The following is a 10,275-nucleotide window of genomic DNA, read 5'->3' as shown; positions in this document are numbered from 1 at the left end:
GAGTGAAGTCAGACTTTGATCCACTGCCTGTAAAACGACCTGGAATCCCTGATGCTTTCGAGTGGTAGCAAGGTAAATAAAGTAGTTTAGGAGTTCTCCGTCTCTCTCTGTTAGTACCAGGCTAAAGCAGGGGTTGTTGCCGCGCCCACATAAACATCTCAAGCTGACTGGTCCTACATTTTGATGTAGCTGACAGACCTCCCAGAGCAAGACCCTCACTGCTCTCAGGCTGAGTCACTGTGACCTGGCCTCTGGACTCTGAGGACACAGAGAACTCAGAAAGCTTATGAAACTGGCGATCACGGTTTTCAGTCAAAACCTTGATTTCAGAGGGACGGACGTTGATAGAAGGAGAGGAGTTGGATTCTCTGGACTTTACACTGTGAAGCAGCAGCAGAGAGAGAGAGTCCAGATGAGGACCAGAAGGTCAGCGTCTATCTTCTTGATGAGGAGGATTTCTGTGGCTTCTGTTGTCATGAAGGACAGCTGTCAGTCATCAGTCTTCAACTCTCAGGACTATAAAACCTCCCCAGAGCACTTCGGAGCATGGTGCTGCTGATGCAAGAGTGGCTCTCCTATGGAAATGCCGCCTGACCTTTGACTCCAGCAGGGACTTGGATCACTCTGATCGCATGCTGTTTATCAATGGATCAAAAAAGAGTTGATCAGGACATGTCAGTGTTTATTTTATGTAGTTTTCTTTTTCACGTAATACTCAAAAACTTTTTTAGAATTTGTTTTCACATATTTTTGATGTGTTGTTAAAAAAATGTCTTTAATCTTTCTAGAAAATAATATTATGAAAATAGATGAATTTCATAACTTTAGTAGTTAGTTATCAGTTTTTGACATGAGTTTTGATTGAAAAGGATTTTCTTGGATGATATTTTGTAAATTCCCATTAATTTACTAACAGACATCATCATTGTTATATAGGACATAATCTACAATAAATATATTGTCTGTGATCATCATTTATTTATGATTTATTGGTGGTTTTTCTTTAAAATTTTTATTTCAATTTCTGTGATTAAAAAGAAAAATAAATTTTGTAAGTTGATGTTGCAGATATTTAACAAAAAAACTTTAAATAATTTATACAAATCTGTCAACCAATTTTAAAACTTAAACCGGATTATCACATAAACTGGGAAACTGAGAATCCACGTTTTTTTTGAGGTAGTTTTGTGTCAAAGTCAGAGAGGTGAGAGAGGTTTTGTACGACGGACAGCCACTGATCAACACTGGCCTCTTGGCGTCTCAGGAGCAGAGGCAGGGCATATGCAAACACACAGAGTCAGTGAACTGTAGCTGTCCTCAACATATCATGAGATTGAACTTTCCCCCTCAATTGCTGAGAAAGTTGACTGTTCAAATTATCAGCGAGAAGATATAAAGGGGCATAAGCGGTAAAAATTTAGAATATAAACTTCATTTGATTTCCACCAAAGCAGCTTCAAAGGCTGGTGTGAATTCTGTAATGGGAGAAATTTCAACAATTTTCATTGTCTTACCAAGTCTAGGTTTATGTTTTTACAGACAGTACAGAATGTGCAGTGAGTAATGCAAAGTCCCCAAATCCACGTTTAGAAAAGAAATACAGATGTTCCCCCGGCACCGGTAACATATAATTTATACACTGTGAAATAGCTACTCTGATTGTGGGGAAATGAAAAGATGTAATAACAAAATAACAAATTCATTCTGCTTAAAGATAAGAAAGAGCTTTGTTTATCAACTCAGACATCTGGAAAAATGATTCCAACTTTACAACTTGTCTTTCCCTTTCCTTTCCTTTACAAAAGCGAAAATCTTGAGTTTCAACTATATTACCTGAGTATGGTAAAATGGATCCAAACAATGTAAAAGATTTGTTGCACTTTTTAAAATGGATGGGAGAGGCCAGCAAAACCTGCTTATGTCTGATCAGTTTAATAAGTGCAGAAAGAAGAAAGGGAAGATGAGGGTTTTTGTGATGTACAATAGGAAGTCCTATCGGTATAGAGGCTGATTTATTTGAAGGTGTGAATGAAATTATCCCTGAGATGCCAAACATGTCTAATGGACATTTGTAATTAAATTTAGATAAATGTATATTAGCTTCTATAAAGTCAGATACACTGACTGATCTATGTAAACTTTAACAAAAATCTTGGGTGTGTGTGTCCTCAGTGAGCCTGTATCAGTCTCTGCAGTAACTTCTACCTACTTTGGGTTTTTCTAAGGATCGGGACACACATAAGAGCAAGCAGCATTAACGTGTCAATCACCTGCTGTGCTGTGGAGACACCTTAAGCCAAACAGAAGTGTAATGTAGTGGAGGTTTGAGGAATCTGATCGAGTTTAGTGATGCATGACCTAGAAAATATTTCATACTACATTATATGAGAAATCTATTTTTATTTTTTACCTCTGTGGTTTGTGGTGAATGGTTCAGGAATGAACTTTGCTTTTCTTTAGAATCCAAGGCATGTATTCAAAAATTTTTCAAAAGTGATTATTGCAGCTTTCATTCTCTGATCAGGAAATATTAAATTCAACCTGAGAAAAGAGTTTACAAGATTTGAGCAGTTTTTTCCTCAGTTGTTGTTTGTGGGGGTTTTGAATTGTTGTTGTGGTTGTTGTTGTTTAGTTTTGTTCTCTGTTTGTTTGTCATCATCAACCTGATGAAGACAGCAAGGTCTGACATAAAGCCTATTCTTATGTTTACCAAAGTTGTTGGAGCTGCCTCATCACACTTTTACACTTTTCCCATGCACCTTGGAAGTAGGTGAAGTTAGCAGAAATCTAGGTTTGCTTCATATTCTCTTTTAACAGTGGAAAAACCTGTGATTCAAGTATGAGGTCAAAAGGTCATGAACAAGCCATTTATCTTTAACAGGTAAGCTCCTCATGATTAATTTGGAAAATCTGAGTAAGAACATGTGATTATAACTGATGTGATAAGATGGGTGAGAACATGTGGTGAAGAAAGTTATTTGATTTCCACAAAAATGAGTTTTTGTTGTTAAATTTGTTTTGATAAATGTTTGTTGATCTTCAAAGAAAAAAAATGGAGAAATGTTTAATCCACTTCATGTCACTGATTTTTTGTTGTGTGTGTGTGTGTGTGTGTGTGTGTGATTGTGTGTGTTTGTGTGTGTGTATATGTGTCCTCAGTCAATTTGTATCAGTCTCTGCAGTAGCTTCCAGCTGCAGCAACCATGATTCAGTTTTCTCTTCAGTCTGACTGAGGAGGTTTTTATCTGCGACACTTTTTTCACTGTGTCAACAACCTACAGACTGTTGAGATAGTGTTCACTCTGACAGTAGTAAACTACTGCATCCTTCAGCCCTGGACTCACTGATGGGGTCCCAAGAGTGAAGTCAGGCACTTTGATCCACTGCCCTGTAAAAACGATCTGGAATCCCTGATGCTCGAGTGGTAGCAAAAGTAAATAAAATGGTTAGAGTTTCTCAAAATCTCTCTCTGTTATTTTCCAGAAGCTAGCGGTTAGAACACTATAAACATCCTGACTGGTCACATTTGATGGCGAACCTCCCAGAAACAGAAACTCACTGCTCCAGGCACAATCACTGTGACCTGGCCTCTGGATACTGAGGACACAAGAGACAGAAAACATGAAACAGCGTCCGCGGTTTGTCGACTTGATTTCAGAGGGGCGGACGTTGATAGAGTAGAGGTTGGATTCTCTGGACTTTACCTGTGACAGCAGCAGAGGAATCCAGATGAGGGCGGAGGTCAGCGTCATCTTCTTGATGGGGAGGATTTCCGTGGCTTCTGTTGTCATGAAGGACGCTGTCAGTCATCCAGTCTTCAACTCTCGGGACTATCGCTCCCAGAGCACTTTGGAGCATGGTGCTGCTGATGCAAAAGTGGCTCTCTATGGAAATGCTCTGACTGACTCCAGCAGGACTTTATTGTTACTGGCACCTTATTACTTGATTTCATTGATTGATGTGAAGAGGTTTCAATTAAAATCTTACTGTCATGAAAAAGTAATCGGTGAATAAATGACGAAGTAGGAGACGATTGCTTGGCTGAAGATTACAGGTAGTGTGCGGTGCACTTTTACATTCTGTGCATTTAAAATTAAGTGGGGCTTGAAACCAGCTCTAGTTCCTGATCCAGATGTGGGCTAAAGCCAAAATAATGGTATTCCTCTATTTCACTGATTCTTATTTACATATAAATACAGTTTATGGTGATGTGCAAGTAGGTGCTAGCGACTTACACTACATGTGCCTGCAGCTACAATGTGCAGTTCTGTAAAATCAAACCAATTGGTAGCATGAACTTCAGCAAGCCACTTCACCTCCCAACCGTCCCTCTCCCTGCTGTGTTACGCTCCGCTCAGCCCCTCACCTGCGTCCTCGTCATGTGTACGTCTCAGCTGATGCAGCCTGACTGGCCTTCTCTGATTGGAAGGCGAGGCTGGATTCAAAGACTTTAGAAAGGGAAGGTCTCTGCCTCTGCTGCCAGGCTGTTCTTGGTCTGGGGGCACAGAGACATGACAGCACCTCCACATTAAGATCTGTTTTGCAGCATATTTCAACAGCGGTTTGAACAGCAACTTTTAAATAAGTTTGTTTTAGTTATTAGCATTTCGATCAGTTACGTTATGAATAAGTGCTGTCGTGGAATATACCCATGTCTCCGTTTAGTTTGCAGTCTTAGAGCAGACTTAACAACTAACTCATCTTAATACTCTATTCAAACACTACCCATTATATCAGGCTTCAAATCTACTAGTCTTCCTGCTTCCTGTTCTCGTGTCAATATTTGAGCTACAGTTTTGCATCTTTGCCACTGTATCAACCGTTTAACTGGTCTTGGTCATTGATGTATCTGATGAACAGAGACAGGAAAAAAAAGGAAGAAGACTTTTTATTTTATGGACATGACGCAAAATAAAAGTCTTTCAATTAAACAAAAAAAAAAAAAAAAAAAAAAAAAAAAAAAAGAAGTCAGGGCTGCATCGAGGCATGAGGACGTTGGGAAGGTGAGGTTTGATCAATCGTGAACAGGTCAGGATTGACAGGACGGTGGATCTGACCATCAGTGGAGTCAGGCTGCAGTTTCAGGTATGATTGTTGAACTGAAACTGCAGGTTGAAAGGAAGAACAAACAACAACAACAACAACAAAACCCAGCTGGCGAGGAAAAACTGCTCAAAAACCTCAGTGCAGGACCAAATCAACCTCTGTGATATCACAAAACTCAGACTGGGTTTGACATCAAGAAGGTTTCTGTTCAGTGTCAGGATGAGATTGACATTTTAACAAAGTTTTGAAAAGTCAGGGCTCAGCCTGGGACCCAGTGAAGTGTGTGACTGGAGCGGTTGAAGATGGCAGGATCGTGAGAGGACAGTCTGGTTCCTCGTTTGATGGGATGGGAAGGACTGAGTGGATCAGTGAACTGGACACCTGCCTTGTGGATGGCTGAAACAAAATTTGTTAAATAGATGTTCAACATCACAAAATTTCCTTATTAAAACTGATCAAGGCATTAAGGTTGCTTTAACTTCTCTCATCCATTTAGTAATGCAACAATCTTTGCATTATTTGGATCCACATTTTACCATACTCAAATAATATAGTTGAAAACTCAAGATTTTAGCCTTTGTAAAGTAAAGGAAAGAACAGTTAGCAAAGTTGGAATCGCTGAATGTCTGAGATGATAAACAAAGCAGAATTAGTAGTTATTTGACCCATCTGTGTAATCAGAAGCCAACTGTCAATGGGAGAAATTTATCTATTCTTTCTACTGCGTGGATTTTGGGGACTTTTTGCATTACTCACTGCACATTCTGTACTGTCTGTAAGAAACGCCAAGCCTAGACTTCAATGGACTGTGAAATTGTTGAAATTCTCCCATTACAGGAGTACACCAACCTTTGAAGCTGTTTGGTGGGAAATCCAAATGAAAGTACCTATTCATTTTTACCGTTTATGCTTACTATCGATAATTTGTGATCAACTTTCTCAGTACTGAGAGGAAACTACCCTCATAAATATGAGTTCACTGACAAGCATTCTGGTTTCAGTTTATGTAATATGTCAAGAAAACTTTCAATCAAGAATCCAAACTAACTACTAAGTTGGGAATTCATCTTATTTTCCTGAATATTATTACAAGATTAAGACATTTACAACAGCACTTCAAATGTATGTGAAAACAGAATTCTAAAATGAAAGTTAATGGGAACATAAAAAATGGCATGATCAGAATCCTGCTGGAAGTCAATCAGAGCATTTCATAGAGCCACTTGCATCAGCAACACCATGGGAGGAAGTTTGAGAGTTGAACAGGTAAAGAGTCCCAGAATCAGGCTGATCAAGAATCCTCAAGCCCGACAAGAGCTGCTTCATGTTTCTCAGGAGCCTGCCACTCGAGCATCAGGAGTTCAGTGGATCAGGCTCTGACCATCAGTGGAGAATCAGGCTGAAAGTGCAGCAGTGCCTGTCAGTTTCACTGTCTCGGCAGTAGAATCTGTTGACACAGTGGCGTCGTGCAAACTCAGACTGAGACTGGCTGCAGCTGGGAGCGTGCAGTTACACACACACACACGCAGCGCCGTGCAGTTTCAGGCTACATTCTGTCAGTTGACTGATAAAAGGCCAGCCTGAGAATCCAGCTATGAAATGGCGACACAGATCAAGCATGAGGCGGCACAAAACCCAGGCGATCTCAGGTCTGCAAGAACTTAGCAAATATGTGAGACTAATGGTATCTGAGCTGAAATCAGAAAGCGCCAAGACATAGCTGACTGACAGATCCAGGAGCAGTTGAGAATCAACATGGGCGGGGCCGAGTGCGTGAGGCCTTCAGGAGCCACGTGCACAGCCTGACCACGGACTGGCTGAAATGCAAGAGTCCTGTTGCTTTGTCAAGGCATGCATGGACATGAGCCAGAGTTCAGGTCAGTGATTTGCATTGTGATGTGATCTTGGCAGTGCAGTGGGGTCAGGCAAAGTTTGTTCCTGGTGTGATCAATATCTAAAGATTTTTCCCCAGATCGTTAAGAAGATGAAGAAGTGCATTAAAAAAGGTTCATTTCTTCATATTGTGCCAGCTTCATGTGTTGTTCTAACCAATGTTCTGCTATGGAAATACATGGCAAAAAGGGGCGTAAACACGTGTCAGTCATAAGAATGGAAACCTACGAGGAAACCAGTATTTGAAAAAATATTTATTGTCTAGAACTATTAAAAACCATCATCAATACACAACAAGCAAAGAGCACATTAATCAGTAAAGATGTATAATGAGAGAAAAGAGAGAGAGAGAGAGGAGAGGAGAGAGAGAGAGTGTTTCCAGAGAAAGAGAGCAGTTGCAGAAGTAAAACCAGTAGCAGAGGGTCCCAGAAGTGAGTCCAGGTCAGAACAGGGAACACTGGTCTCCTCATCGATCAAGTGTCTCTGAGACCAGAGTCTGGGGAGCCCCTGGGTGGCCTCACAGGTCACAGAGCCCACAACTTCTTCCACTTTTCAGGTGCTGCAAGGGGAGCCTCAGGGTGCTGCTCCAGCTGTGGCACCGGTCAGATCCTTCTCCAGCACCCCGGGGCTGCTGCTCTCCCCTCCCAGCTGCTGCTGCTGCTGCTGCTGCTGCAAATCGTCCACCTTCAGGCCAGACTCAGTCTGAGGGGAAGCCCTTGGTGACCAGGCATGAGCGTGGCCTTCCCTGGTTTCAGCTCCCACGCTGGAGGAGGGCAGCCTTGCAGTCCAGGGTGGGCCAGCAGGCATCACCTAGGAGGCAGCCAATCAGCTTATTAGACAGGGGCCACACACAGCTGTCAATCAAACACCAGACACTGGGACACCTTTTCTTTGTGAGAGTTGATTTTTCTGCCTTTGGGAGTTTCTGCCAGATGTTTTTTCTGCTCCACCAGTCACTCACTCACACATTGTTTCACTTCCCTTGAAGAAGTCTCTCATGCATATCAGCTAAGAGAGAACCATTGTACAGTTTGAACTGAAATACATCAAACTGCACTGGAAAGAAAACAAAAGGAAACATTTAAATCATTTTATCCAAACAATTATCACAAATCTTTTAGTTTGCATTACTTTAGTTTTCAGAAACATTTAAAAATACATAAAATAATCCGACAACACGTCAAATGCGCTTCATGTGGAATTCAATCATCGTTTAGCAAGCGAAGAAGCAGATTCAAACTGCACTGAAACAATGTATAATAACACAATAAAGGGATTACAGATTTTCTAACCTTTTCAAATCCCCATCTTAAGTCCTCATTAGAGTTCTATTTCATCTGAATGAAGTGAATCTTAATTCAACTTAATATTAGTCATCGATGAGATTTAAAAACAAAATGATTCTTAGAAAATATATTTAAAAAGAGAACTGAAGTTGTATCTTCTCTACAGCTCAGCTTAAACTTCAGCATGACAGGAATGTGTAAGAAAAAAGTTGAGTAAAAGCTGCTCTGAGTTCATCTCCATGATGAGGAGGAGAAATCCCAACATAAACACTAAAACCTTACAAAGAACATTTTATCTGCTGCAAACATTTAAACAATGGATTTACAACGTTACCTTACATTATTGTATTTAGTGTTTGTGCAGAAACTTACTTCAACATCCAGTCTGGTTCCTCACCCAAAAGTCCACCACAGTGATACAAACTCATTGAGCCGTCATTGCAGAAACCTCTCACTGTAGAGAGACACGGCTCTCCTGGCTCCTATCAGACTGAACTAAACCTACCAACCCTCAATATTCAACTTCACATATAAATTTGCAAATAATGATTTCTCCTCTGAATGAGATCCTTTACTATTCATTTACAGTTATTTTTTAGTTTCAAATCCTTGTTGCTAAAGCAAAGATCTTTATCTTCATGCAAAATACTTCTTCAAAAATTACACATTAACACTGAAAAGGAGACTATTTTCCTGGCATGTTGAATATGAATGAAATAAATATAAAAATAGTTCACTGAAATAAAAGCAGTTGTTAAACATTTGACTTACTTCAACATCAGTCTGGTTCCTCCACCAAAAGCGTGTACCACAGTGATACAAACTCATTGAGCCGTCGTCGTGCAAAAACCTCTCACTGTGAGAGAGACACGGCTCTCTGGCTCTGAAACAAACAAGCTCTCCAAACTGAGTCTGTTTTTAAAAACTTTTTCAAATGGTTTTTAAGAAAAACACAGTAACACAATTTTTATAAATGTCATTTTTTTCATACATTATGTTATTTTTAAAGAAAGATAAAAGCTTTTTGTAGTAAAACTAATTAAATGTCAGAAAGACATTTGGAAAAAATCAAAAAAATAAAAACCAAACTTCATGAAAACAAGTATTACCACATCTGATCCAATACCCCGATCAACTGATTGATCCATTGATAAACAGCATGATCAAGAGTGATCAAGTCCCTGCTGGAGTCAGTCAGAGCATTTCCATAGAAACCACTTTGCATCAGCAGCACCATGCTCCAGTGCTCTGGGAGAGTTTATAGTCCTGAGAGTTGAAGACCCGATGACTGACAGCTGTCCTTCACTTGACAACAGAAGCCACAGAAATCCTCCTCATCAAAGAAGATGAAGCGCTGACCTCCGTCCTCATCCTTGGACTCTCCTCTGCTGCTGCTTCTGGAAATGAAGTCCAGAGGAAGTCAACTCCTCTCCTCTATCAGCGTCAAGTCCCTCTGAAATCAAGCCGACAAAACCGTGGCCTTTGCTTCATGTTTCTGTCTCTGTGTCCTCAGGAGTCCAGAGGCCAGGTCACAGTGACTCAGCCTGGGCAGTGAGCTCTGCTCTGGGAGGCTCCGTCGCCATCAAATGTACTAGGACCAGTCAGGATGTTTTATGTGGCTAGCAACAAACACTATTTAGCCTGGTACCAACAGAGATGGAGAAAACTCCTAAACTACTTATTTACGGCTGCTACCACTCGAGCATCAGGGATTCCAGATCGTTTTACAGGCAGTGGATCAAACTCTGACTTCCTCTGACCATCAGTGGAGTCCAGGCTGAAAGGTCTGCAGCAGTTTACTACTGTCAGGTTTTCCACTATCCCAACAGTCAAAGCTGTGTTCACACAGTGAAAAAGCATCGTACAAAACCTCCCTCAGTCAGACTGAAGAAAACTGAACTGGCTGCTGCAGCTGGAAGCTTCTACAGAGAGACTGATACCACAGTTCACTGAGGACACACACACACACACACACACACACACATACACACACACACCATGCAGCACTTTGCACACACACACACACACACACACACACACACACACACAC

This window comes from Xiphias gladius, unplaced genomic scaffold, assembly GCF_016859285.1.
Source record: "Xiphias gladius isolate SHS-SW01 ecotype Sanya breed wild unplaced genomic scaffold, ASM1685928v1 HiC_scaffold_1361, whole genome shotgun sequence".
In the NCBI taxonomy this organism is placed as follows: Eukaryota; Metazoa; Chordata; class Actinopteri; order Istiophoriformes; family Xiphiidae; genus Xiphias; species Xiphias gladius.
Note: the sequence above shows the minus strand (reverse complement) of the source record.